Source organism: Gopherus evgoodei, chromosome 6, assembly GCF_007399415.2.
Source record: "Gopherus evgoodei ecotype Sinaloan lineage chromosome 6, rGopEvg1_v1.p, whole genome shotgun sequence".
Lineage (NCBI taxonomy): Eukaryota > Metazoa > Chordata > Testudines > Testudinidae > Gopherus > Gopherus evgoodei.
In genome coordinates this window covers 98,602,146-98,615,929 of record NC_044327.1, presented here as the reverse complement: position 1 = coordinate 98,615,929, position 13,784 = coordinate 98,602,146, and the positions used below count along the sequence as shown (strand labels likewise).

The 13,784-nt window shown below is 38.3% G+C and overlaps 1 protein-coding gene across 3 annotated transcripts in view; it reads right to left on the bottom strand.

The window, feature by feature from the left end:
- The window catches only part of PDE4D (phosphodiesterase 4D), a 960,682-nt gene that overhangs the window by 504,964 nt on the left and 441,934 nt on the right, over positions 1-13,784 (bottom strand). The window lies entirely within an intron of this gene.

The window sequence follows — 13,784 nt, the reverse complement described above, 5'->3', positions numbered from 1 at the left end:
AAATGGCAAATGAAATTTAATGTAGATAAATGTAAAGTAAAGCACATTGGAAAAAATAACCCTAACTATACATACAACATGATGAGGGCTAATTTAGCTACAACTAATCAGGAGAGAGATCTGGGAGTCATCGTGGATAGTTCTCTGAAGACATCCACGCAGTGTGCAGAGGCAGTCAAAAGAGCAAACAGACTGTTAGGAATCATTATAAAAGGGATAGAAAATAAGACTGCGAATATCTTATTGCCCTTATATAAATCCATGGTACGCCCACATCTTGCATACTGCATACAGATGTGGTCTCCTCATCTCAAAAAAGATATACTGGCATTAGAAAAGGATCAAAGAAGGGCAACTAAAATGGTTAGGGATTTGGAATGGGTCCCATATGAGGAGAGATTAAAGAGGCTATGACTTTTCAGCTTGGAAAAGAGGAGACTAAGGGGGATATGATAAAGGTATATAAAATCATGAGTGGTGTGGAGAAAGTGAATAAGGAAAAGTTATTTATTTGTTCCCATAATATAAGAACTAGGGGCCACCAAATGAAATTAATGGGCAGCAGGTTTAAAACAAATAAGAGGAAGTTCTTCACACAGCAGACAGTTAACCTGTGGAACTCAATGCCTGATGAGGTTATGAAGACTAGGACTATAACAGGGTTTAAAAGAGAACTAGATATATTCATGGAGGTTAAGTCCATTAATGGCTATTAGCCAGGATGGGTAAGGAATGGTGTCCCTAGCCTCTGTTTGTCAGAGGTTGGAGACGGATGGCAGGAGAGAGATCACTTGATCATTACCTGTTAAGTTCACTCCCTCTGGGCACCTGGCGTTGGCTACTGTCGGCAGACAGGATGCTGGGCTGGATGGACCCTTGGTCTGACCCAGTATGGCCATTCTTATGTTCTTATGCAGAGAAGCTAAATGAATTCTTTGCATCAGTTATGTAGCCTATCAATTACATCAGCCTCTGTACCAGATAACTGGAGGATAGTTAATGCAATATCAATGTTTTTTTAAAAAACTCCACAGCCCATCTGACAATTACAGGTTGGTAGGCCTAACTTAAGTACTAGGCAAATTGGTTGAAACTATAATAAAGAATAGAATTATCAAACATATAGATGACTCTTTTCCCAACATACTCTTTTCAGCAAGGTTTTTGTAAAGGGAAATCATTCCTCACCATTCTTAGAATCCTTTGAGGGGATCAACAAACGTGCGGACTAGGGTGATCCAGTAAATATTGTGTACATGGACTTTCAGAAAGCATTTAACATGATCCCTCAACAAAAACTCCTTTGCAAAGCATGCAGTCATGCAATAAGAGGGAAGGTCCTCTCATAGATCAGTAAGTGGTTAAAATATAGGAATCAAAGGGTAAGAATAAATGGTCAGTTTTCAGCAGGTTCCCCAAGGATCTGTACTGGGAGCTGTGCTGTTCAACATAGTAATGATCTGGAAAAGGGAGTAAACACTGAAGTGGCAAAGTTTGCAGATGATGATACAAAATCATTCTAGATAGTTAAATCCAAAACTGATTGTGAAGAATTACAAAGGATCATACAAAACTGGCTGACTGGACAGAAAAATGGCAGATGAAATTCAACATTGATAAATTCAAAGCAATGGACACTGGAAAAAAACATCCCAACCATACAAACAAAATTACGGGTGCAATCAAGAAAGATCTTGGCGTTATCATGGATAGTGCTGTGAAAACTTCAGCTCAATACATGGCAGCAGTCAAAAAGGCTAACAGAATGTTAGGAACTATTAAGGAAAGGGATAGAAAATAAATCAGAAAATATCATACTGCCACCAAATAAATCCATGATGTGCCCACACCTTAATACTGTGTTTAGTTCTAGTCTCCCCAACACATAGACTCATACTCATAGACTTTAGGGTCAGAAGGGACCAATGTGATCATCTAGTCTGACCTCCTGCACAAAGCAGGCCACAGAACCTTCCCCATCCACTTCTATAACAAACCCCTAACCTATGTCCGAGTTACTGAAGTCTTCAAATTGTGGTTTGAAGACCTCAAGCTGCAGAGAATCCACCAGCAAGTGACCCATGCCCCACGCTGCAGAGGAAGGCGAAAAACCTGCCGGGCCTCTGCCAATCTGCCCTGGAGGAAAATTCCTTCCCGACCCCAAATACGGTGATCAGCTAAACCCTGAGCATGTGGGCAAGACTCACCAGCCAGCACTCAGGAAAGAATTCTCTGCAGTAACTCAGATCCCATCCCATCCCACATCCCATCACCGACCACTGGGCATACTTATCTGCTGGTAATCAAAGATCAATTGCCAAAATTAAGCTATCCCATCATACCATCCCTTCCATAAACTTATCAAGCTTAGTCTTAAAGCCAGATATGTCTTTTGCCCCCACTACTCCCCTGGAAGGCTGTTCCAGAACTTCACTCCTCTAATGGTTAGAAGCCTTCGTCTAATTTCAAGTCTAAACTTCCTAGTGTCCAGTTTATACCCTTTTGTTCTTGTGTCTACATTGGTACTAAGCTTAAATAATTCCTCTCCCTCCCTAATATTAATCCCTCCGATATATTTCTTTATAAAGCATATCCCCCCTCAGCCTTCTTTTGGCTAGACTAAACAAGCCAAGCTCTTTGAGTCTCCTTTCATATGACAAGTTTTCCATTCCTCGGATCATCCTAGTCACCCATCTCTGAACCTGTTCCAGTTTGAATTCATCCTTCTTAAACATGGGAGACCAGAACTGCACACAGTATTCCAGGTGAGGTCTCACCAGCACCTTATATAATGGTATTAACACCTCTCTATCTTTGCTGGAAATACCTCGCCTGATGCATTCTAAAACTGCATTAGCTTTTTTAATGGCCATATCACATTGGCAGCTCATAGTCATCCTGTGATCAACCAGTACTCCAAAGTCCTTCTCCTCCTTTGTTGCTTCCAACTGATGTGTCCCCAATGTATATCTAAAATTCTTATTATTAATCCCTAAGTGCATGACCTTGCCCTTTTCATTATTAAATTTAATCCTATTACTATTACTCCAGTTTACAAGGTCATCCAGATCTTCCTGTATGATATCCCGGTCCTCTTCCGTGTTAGCAATAACCCCCAGCTTCGTGTCATCCACAAACTTTATTAGCACATTCCCGCTTTTTGTGCCAAGATCAGTAATACAAGGTTAAATAAGATTGGTCCCAAAACCGATCCTTGAGGAACTCCACTAGTAACCTCCTTCCAGCCTGACAGTTCACCCTTCAGTACGACCCGTTGTACTCTCCCCTTTAACCAGCTCCTTATCCACCTTTCAATTTTCATATTGATCCCCCTCTTTTCCAATTTGACTAATAATTCCCCATGTGGAACCGTGTCAAATGCCTTACTGAAATTGAGGTAAATTAGGTCTACTGCATTTCCTTTGTCTAAATAATCTGTCACCTTCTCAAAGAAGGAGATCAGGTTGGTTTGGCACGATCTACCTTTAGTAAAACCATGTTGTAATTTGTCCCAATTACCATTGGCCTCAATGTCCTTAACTACTTTCTCCTTCAAAATTTTTTCCAAGACCTTACATACTACAGATGTCAAACTAACAGGCCTATAGTTACTCGGATCACTTTTTTTCCCTTTCTTAAAGATAGGAGCTATGTTAGCAATTCTCCAGTCGTACCGTACAACCCCTGAGTTTACCGATTTATTAAAAATTCTCGCTAACGGGCTTGCAATTTCATGCGCCAGTTCCTTTAATATTCTCGGAAGAAGACTGTCTGGGCCCTCCGATTTTGTCCCATTAAGCTGTTCAAGTTTGGCTTCTACCTCAGATGTGGTAATATCCACCTCCATATCCTCATTCCCGTTTGTCATCCTTCCATTATCCCTAAGCTCCTCATTAGCCTCATTAAAGACTGAGGCAAAGTACTTATTTAGATATTGGGCCATGCCTAGGTTATCCTTAACCTCCTTTCCATCCTCAGTGTTTAGTGGTTCCACTTCTTCCTTCTTCGTTTTCTTCTTATTTATATGGCTATAGAACCTTTTACTATTGATTTTAATTTCCTTTGCAAGATCCAACTCTACTTGGCTTTTAGCCTTTCTCACTTTATCCCTCCATGTTCTGACCTCACTAAGGTAGCTTTCCTTGCTAATCCCACCCTTCTTCCACTCCTTGTAGGCTTTCTGCTTTTTCTTAATCACCTCTCTGAGATGCTTGCTCATCCAGCTTGGTCTACAACTCCTGCCTGTGGTTTTTTTCCCCTTTCTTGGGATGCAGGCTTCCGATAGTTTCCTCAAAAAGGATATAATGGAACTGGAAAAGGTTCAGGGAAGGGCAAAAAAATGATCAATGTTATGGAATTGCTTCCATATAAGGAGAGACTAAACAGATTAAAAGGTTGTTCAGTTTAGAAAAGAGATAAGGGCATCACAGAATACTGGGGGGATAGGAGAGAGGTTTATAGAATCATGAATGATATGGAAAAAATGAAGACAGACATGAATTTACCCTTTCGCAAAAACCAAGCATCAGCTGCTGAAATTAATAAGCAGCAGGTTTAATACAAACAAGAGTAAATATTTTTTTCACACAACACACAATCTGTGGAACTTGTTGCTAGGGGATGATGTGAGGGCCAAAAGTAACTCGATTCAAAAAATAACTAGATAAAGTCATGGAGGATAGATCTATCAATAGGTATTAACCAAGATGGTTAAGGATATAACTCTATGCTCAGGACAACCAAAAACCCCTGACTGCCAGAAGCCAGAAGGGTTACACGGGGTGCATCTCTCCAAAATTGCCCAATTCTGTACAGTCCCCCTGAAATGTTGGTATTGACCACTTTTGGAGGCAGGATAAGGGCTAGATGGGCCATTGGTTTGACCAATATGACAGTTCTTATGTTCTTAATCTCCAGTGTGTTGCTAAAATGGTAGCTCTCACATAGAAAAAGTACCAAGTATACCTAACAAATTGTGGCACCTGTGTACCCACAAGAGCTGGTGCACTGAGAACAATGCTAGCACTTGAAGTCTGAGGTAACCAGTATGAAAAATTTGTATCTTTGCAGCACTGGTAAACTCATAAATCAGTTAACAGAAGTCCCAAGAAAAGAACAAACTGTGCTCAGCACCAAAATTATTCAAGGTCAGGGCACTAAGGTGGAAGCCACAACACTCGTCAATGCAGTAAAACACCCTATGCCTCAGCTTCAACTATTTACAACAGTAGAGGATGTTATTGGAAGGATGGGCTACAATATGAAAGTGCACCTGATGAGCATGGCTGAGCTCTAGAAAAGCTAGACTGATGGCAAATGAAGTCCACTCTCCTGAAGGGAGCTAATTTGCTAATCATATTTAATGGATTGTTCAGGAGGCAGCATTTATATTGAGGAGTATGGTGGCCAGTAGAGGACCCACCTCATCCAGGAAGGTTCTCAAGGGTCAAAAGTCTTAAGAACAACCAACAAAATTCTGCCACTAAGGAATCAAGTACCAGAAGTCAGAATCCTGTTTAGGGGTGACTTTAAAATGATTAATGCCAGTATAAACTTGAAAAGATCTCTTTTTCCCCTTTTCTACAACTAAGATTCCAAGTCCACATGGAAAAAATATTTTTAACATATCTAGTGACTGAAGAAACAAATAATTCAATTGTATGACATCTCCTAGGATTTAACTGTTAAACTCCAAAAGAAAAGAGAATAAAAATAAGTGATAAGGACTAATCTATATATTATCCATGTAATCATCCATCTTAGATTCAAGAATACAGACTAAATCAATTTTTATAACAACAGACATCCAATTTGCTCTTCCTTTAAAAATAAAAGGGCTTCTGTTCATGCCACTAAACAAAAAATATACTTCAGATTAAAACTTCAGTTCTGTAAGGGACATAAGTATGACAAGCCACATAGACAATCCACATTGACAATCCAATTGGATTATGCACATACTAAAAGTTGGGGACATGTTTAAGTTCCTGCTGAATCTCTGCCTATATTGCCATTAACTGTGGGAACTGGTGACAAAATGCCAAAGTATCTCACATATACAAAATATTAGATCTGGCCAGGGAATTAATTGGTTTATTTTATTTTCCCAGGTATATTACAAATGTTCCTGCAATCTTCAAGCCTATACACCATGTTGTGGTAACTGCATACAAGTAGTAATTGCTGGAGATTTAAGTGAATGAGCCACCGCTGCTACACAGAGGTCCAAGTACATAGAGTCAATTACGGGATCAGAGCTTTAAATTGAACCTTAGGATCACTTGAAAAGCTATCATTGCAAAGGACATGGTTTCATCTTGCTCGTTCTGGCAGAATTAAACTGCTTTAAACACATTACAAACAGTGTTCTCGCATGTTAAGATGAATGATGATTTTTTTTAAGGCAGATAATACAACATTTAAGGTGGCAAAAAAAAATATGGGCGGTAAGGTGATTTCATAATCATAGAACCATAGAAATGTTGGACCAGAAGGGACATCAATAAGTCAGCTAGTCCTGTTCCCTGTACTGAGGCAGGAATAAGTATTAATCCCTGACAGGTTTTTGTCTAGCCTGTTCTTAAAAATCTCCAGTGACAGAGAGATTCCACAGCTTCCCAAGGTAATTTGTGCGGATGTTTAAATACCATGACAGCTAAGAAGTTTTTCCTAATGTCTAACCTAAATCTTCCTTGCTGCACTTTAAGCCCATTACTTCTTGGCCTGTCCTCAGGGGATAAAGGGAAGAGTTTATCACCCTCCTCTTTATAACAAGCTTTTCCATACTTGAAGACCCTCTTAGTCGTCTCTTCTCCAGACTAGAAAAAAACAAGTTTTTCAATCTTTCTTCGTAGGTAGTGTTTTCTAGAACTTTAATAATTTTTGTTGCTCTCCTCTGGACTTTCTCCAATTCGTCCACATCTTTCCCAAATTGTGGTGCCCAGAACTGGGCCCAGTACTCTTGTTGAGGCCTTATGAGTACAGTGGAAGAATTACATCTTGTGTCTTGCCTACAATACTCCTGCTAAATATATCCCAGAATGAAATTCACTTTTTGTGCAACAGTATTACATTGTTGACTCACTTAGTTTGTGATCCACTATAACCCCCAGATCCTTTTCTGCAGTACTCCTTCCTAGGCAGTCATTTCTCATTTTGTATTTGTGCCACTGATTATTCCTTCTTAAGTATAGTACTTTGCATTTGTCTTTATTGAATTTCATCCCATTAATTTCAGACCATTTCTCCAGATTGTCAAATTCATTTTGAATCCTCATCCTGTACTCCAAAGCACTTGAAACCCTTCCCAGCTTGGTATCATTCCCAAACTTTATAAGTAAACTCTCTATGCCATTATCCAAATAGTTTATAAAGATATTGAATAGAATTGGACCCAGGACAGATCTTTGTGGAACTCACTCACTATGCCCTTCCCCACTGGACAGTGGGAGTACCCTGCAGCTCCCCATTGCCTGGATGGTGGGGGGATCCAGTTGGGCACCCACCTTCTAGTAGATTCATTTAGATTATATTTCCCTAGTTTGTTTATGAGAAGATCATGTGAGAGAGTATCAAAAGCCTTACTAAAAATGAGATATATCATATCTACTCTTCAGACATACCCATAAGTCTTGTTACCCAGACAAAGAAGAATATTAGGTTGGCTTGACATGATTTGTTCTTAACAAATCCATGTTGACTGTTACTTGCCTCATTATTATTTTCTAGGTGCTTTCAAATTGATTGATTATTTACTCCATTATCTTTCTGAGTACCAAAGTTAATCTGACTGGTCTATAGTTCCCTGGGTTGTCCTCCTTTCCCTCTTTATAGATAGGTACTATATTTGCCCTTTTCCAATGCTCTGAGATCTCTCCAATCCTCTACAAATTATCAAAGATAATTACTAATGGCTCAGAGATCGCTTCAGTCTGTTCCTTAACTATTCTAGAATGTATTTCATCAGGCCCTGCCGACTTGAAGACTTGGCTAAGTAATTCTTAACTTGATCTGTACCTACATTAGCCTCAGATCCTATATTAGTAATCTAATCAGTGCCAATCTTTTGGGTGAAAATTGAAGCAAAAGAGGCATTAACACTTCAGCCATTACTGCACTTTGTTATTGTCTTTCCCTCCTCACTGAGTAATGAGTCTATCCTGTCCTTGTTCTTCCTCTTGCTTTTAACGTATTTATAAAATGTTTTATGGTTACCCTTATATCCCTAGCTAGCTTAATCTCATTTTGTGTTTTGGCCTTTCTAATTCTGTCCCTATGTGCTTGGGCTGGGTTTTCTTTTTTAAATATTCATGCTTCGTATTTTGATCTAGTTCCTACTTTCATCTTAACCCAGTTGAGGCTACTGGAGGACACATAGTCTGTTACTTTCCAGTGTACTGAAAAGCTGCTCTAGACCATTTAACATCTTTTTAAGGAGAATAAAAGATCTTATTTATGTCTTGATTTAAATAAATTTCCCTAATGAGGATCCACAGGAGGAAAAATGTGATATTGTGAGGGACAGAAAGGCTTCAGCATACTACGGCGGCTATCATTAGTTTTGCTTATATTTCAGTTTATTTAAGCCTCTTCTAATTTACCATGTAGAGAATCAGAGCGGCAGGTAAACCCTTGATAATTAAGTGACACACAAATGCCCATAACATTCCAATAAATTTTGCTTTTACTATGATGTGCCACACAATACCATTCTTCCTCTTACCTCTTTTTTCCAGCACCTTCTTAAATGCCATAATGTTTTCATACAATCTAGAATCTATAAAGTTTCTGGAATAGTCTCTGATTTTTTTAAAAATAGAACAGGAATGGACTAATGAATTTAAACCATAATCTGAAATGTCATAATCCTGAATTACTGATAGGAAATTCTACAGTTTTTTTCACCACCACTTCTAGCAGAGGCATAGGCTTTGAAGATTCAGGGTAAGTCTACCCTACCTGCTGGATCAGTGGGCAGCGATCAATCGAGTGAGAGTCGACTAGACACGATAAATCGATCCCTGAGCACTCTCCCATTAACTCCTGCACTCCATCGCCATGAGAGGCGCAGGCGGAGTCGACATGGGAGCAACAGCAGTCGACTCATCACAGTGAAGACACCACGTTAAGTCTATCTAAGTACATTGACTTCAGCTATGTTATTCACATAGCTGAAGTTGTGTAACTTAGATCGATCCCCTCCCCCCCAGTGTAGCCCAGGCCTCAAGTGTCAAATGTTCTTATGGATTACATGCATAGAATTAGAAACAAAACAAAACCAATAACACCCTCTCACTACTGCTTCTAAAATGATCCTAATAGATGTATTTAATAGCACATATTTTCACTTTAAATATATTTTCAATATATTTATTTTTCTGTGGATGAGGGAGATCAGATTTTGCAGGTAGGATCTCTAGCTCCAAAAGGTGACAGGACTCTATCAAAGTACAATATGTTTAATAAATGGCTTGCCGTTGTAGTACAACACCAAAAAATGAAAGTCTATGAGTCTATGAACTTACCTATAAGAATGCTAATTAAACTCAAAAAGTACTCCAAAACTCTAAATCCATGACTAAGCACTAAATCAGTCAATAGGTATATTTTCTTGCTTGATGAATTTCTCCATTCGCTATAGGAACTAACAAGAGAAAACTACTTCAAATCCTTTTAATGTTAAAATATGTTATCTAAAATATTAGTGATTACAATAATGTAATAACACAAGGATGAGTATTGTTTTGTTTTGATTACTGTCATGAAAACATTTAAAAATAGCAATACAAATCAGGACGCAAGCCCACCCACCTGCCGCATTTCAGAGCCTAAGTTCCAGCCTGAGCTGCAACTTCAAAGTATTGTCTATACAGCAATTTTAGAGCACTAGAAAAGTACAGCTAGCCAGAATCTGTGCATCCCGCTAAAAGGCTCACTCTGAAATGCTGTGTAGACATACTCTTTGAGGCTTGGAAAGAGCATTCCTTCCCTAACAGTTTTATTTCTTTATGTTTCAGATATTAGCTGTTACCCATTTTTATGAATTACAAGCCAATGTGGCTCTGTTTCATTTACAGCACTTCCTGGTACATGTACCAGATTATTAATTTTTTATTCCTGTAACCATGCCATCTTGTGCTATAATCTTGTCAGATCCATAAATTAAGCAAGGCCAAATTAGATCATCTTGTGGATGGGAGATCTCCATACTCGAGATCTGAATTGAACATACTTGAGATCTGAATTGTATTGATCAGAAGGTATCAATACTACAAATCAGTGGGGTTCATCTTCTCTCCTCATGATATTGTCCTGTTGCACTGGTGCTATGGCCAACCAGCTAGAATCCCCTGAAGGAGGTGGCTGTTCCACCGTTCTGGTCCCCAAGGTCTCTATATTTAGTGTTTCTCTGTATTAGAGGGGATTATATTCCAAATTATAAACCAGAGATGCATCTGGCTTGGATTGGGGCAGATACAAATTCCAAATCAGAGGGTCCGACACTGGAAACTACCTGCCAGGAATTACAAGGAATTCAACCCTGTGAACTAACAGCTAAAGGATTTCTGCCTCAATGCAGTTACTGAGGGGGAAACAGAAGAAAAGGAGGCAATCCAAGACAAACAGTCTAAACTACTTGGGGCTTGATAGATAGTAGTCAACAAATTTGAACCCAGAATATGAGGGCGTTTTGGGCAGTTCTATGTGTGACTTTTCTCGCTGGTGAAAGACAGTCACTAATGACTAAATCTGGTCAAAACTCTGGATTTCCAGTTGGTGGGAAATGTTGACATTGATAAATTCCTTTTGGTTCTTATTCAGAATGAAGACAAATATTTCTGAAATTTCTTGTGAACTGCAAATTCTGAAAAAAAATCAGTTTTGTATGTTATGGTTTTGGATTTTTTGTATAATTTTGTATTTCCAAGCTTAATTTAGAAATTTCAAATTTTCATTTTGGAATTTTTGAAATTTTGTTTGGAATTTTATTTTTACATTATTTCTTGACATATCAGTGGTAGTAATATGACATAATATAACAGGTGTATCAAAATGTCCTACTGTTTCATTACAATATAAATTGGAGACACTTTAGTACTAATTGAAACATCTTATCTTTTGTAGATGAAATAGAATTTGCCCTAGTGATTGTAATAAAATAATTAAAAAGAGACTATTTCACCTATTATAACATGTTCTGAATGTCATAATGCACTATCACTACTGACATGCCATGAAATATAGAACAATAATATTTTTAAAAAAATTTTGAAATTCTAAAACAAAAAATTCAGAAGTTTTCAAAAATGAAAATATTTTTATTTCAAAACATTCTTCTGCAGGAATTTTTGCCAAAATCAACATATTTTCTGAAATGTTTTGATTTTGACAAAAATGGGAACTTTTAACTAGTCTACTTTTGATTAGAGGATGGAATTATTTGGGACCAGAGGAATAGATGGGGATTTCACGGGGAGGAACTGAAAACAGATTCAGGAGGCATTGCTTTGTGCTAGTCCTCATGTGACATTCTAGGCAAATCATATAATGAGTTAATATGCATGTTTACAATAATTTGTATCTAGCCATAAACTTCACAGTCTAGACGCATGTGTAAGGGAGGTGTAATTTGATTAGTAAAAAAATCTATAAAATCATAATCTCTGTGTGATATCACCCCCTCTACATCATGACAGGAGGAACTCACTGCACCCCCTGGCTCCCAGTTTCAGGTCCTCTAGTTGGTGGAAATTTCGACAATACAATATAATCAGAAATGGGTTGAGCGGGGTATAATTCAAAAGCCCTTTCCCCCACAAGCACAAAACCAAACATGACAAACCTAGAACAATTATGTAGCTATGTATTTGAGAAAATGTTTAAAATTCAGTTTTATTATTATACTTTAACACATGTATGCCAAACAGGCAGCCTTCAAAGTTAAATTGTGGCCCTTAACTATCAGTACTGTGTTAACATTTAATGATCAGAACCTGATTAAGTTTGTAAATGTTACAGGTTAAATGGAAGGGATGCTTCCAGTTGATTTGTAATTACCAGCAAAACAGAAGCAGTTCAGTGGTACTGGATTATCAGCTTTGTTTAGTATGCCAAAAGAGATGTAATGAGGCAGAGCTTAAGATATCTGCATCCAGTCAGAAATTACTAGAATCCATCCTTAAATGCTATGCATAATTACAATCCCAAAGTAATATATTACAAAATCCTTGTTTTTACTTTAGTCCTGATCATTTTTAGGCATCAATGGGGACAAAGAGGACTAACTAGTAGTGGAATCTTTGGAGAATATCGCTACCCCAGAGGACCTAGTTAAATGGTGCTTGGTGGCACCTTACATGCTATAAGAACAATAAAGGACTTGGCAGATGAAATTGCAAGTCAAATAGCAAGTATTGTTAATGAATTTGTAAACTAAGGGTCATATCCTATGTCTGGAGAAAGGCATATTTAAGAAAGGAAAAAATATGATCCAGGAAATTACCAGTCCATTAATATGACCTCAATTGCATATAAGGTCTTAGAATAAACTTTGAAAGAGTGAGTAATTAAAGACATAGAGGTAAACAGTAATTGGGATAAAATACAACTAGTTTTATAAAAGACAGATCATGCCAGACCAAACTGATCTCTTTCTTTGAGAAGATAATGGATTTTCTAGATAAAGGAAATGCAACAGATCTAATCTACTTGGAGCAGATGGGAATTAATACAAGAATTGAAAGGCGGGAAATGATCTGGTTAAACGGGAGACTACAAGTCATGCTGTCAAGCTGGAGGGAGGTTACTAGTGGAATTCTTCAGGGATCAGTCTTGGGACCGATCTTATTTAACATTTTCATTAATAAACTTAGCACAAAAAGTGGGAGCGTGCTAATAAAATTTGCAGAAGACATAAAGTTGGGAGGTATTGCCAATAGGGAAGAGACCAGAATATCAAAAGATGATTTGGACAAACTTGAAAACTGGAGTAAAAGAAAATGGGATGAAATTTAATAGTGAAAAATGCAAGGTCATGCTCTAAAGGACTAACCAGAAGAATTTTTGCTATAAGGTGGGGATATATCAGTTGGAAGTGACAAAAGGAGGAGAAAGATCAACCTGAATTGGTTGATCACAGGATGACTATGAGCCACCAATTTGTTGTGGCCGTAAAAAAGGATAATACAATTCTAGGATGCATCAGGTGAGATATTGCCAGTAGATATAGGGAAGAATTATTACCATTATACAAGCACTGGTGAGACCTCATCTGGAATACTGTGTCTCCAATGTTTAGGTAAGATGAATTCAAACTGGAATAGGTGCAGAGAAGGGCTACTAGGATGATCAAAGGAATGGAAAACCTACCTTACAAAAGTAGACTTAAGGAGCTTGACTTGTTTAACCTAACCAAATAAAGGAGGAGAGATGTGTTTGCTTTCTATAAATAGATCAGAAGGATAAATACCAGGGAGATGTCAAGGACACGACCAGAATGTGGGTGATCAGGCCTTATGGTTGGGCCAGCATTGGTAGCCAGGCCTGAAGGTTAAAGTGGAATCAAGGATCAGGACCACAGGACATGTGGGGTGTAGTCAAGAGCAGAACCAATGGTCAGAGTCATGAATCAGAACCCAAATTCCAGAGCCAATGGGTGAGCTAGAGATGTTGTCAGGAAGGAGAGCTGGGATCCAGACCGGGGGTGTCCAAGATAGAGAAGAAAAGGGGCTAACATGGAAACAACAGCAGGTGGGATGGGAGCAAATACAGGAAGCAGCACCAAG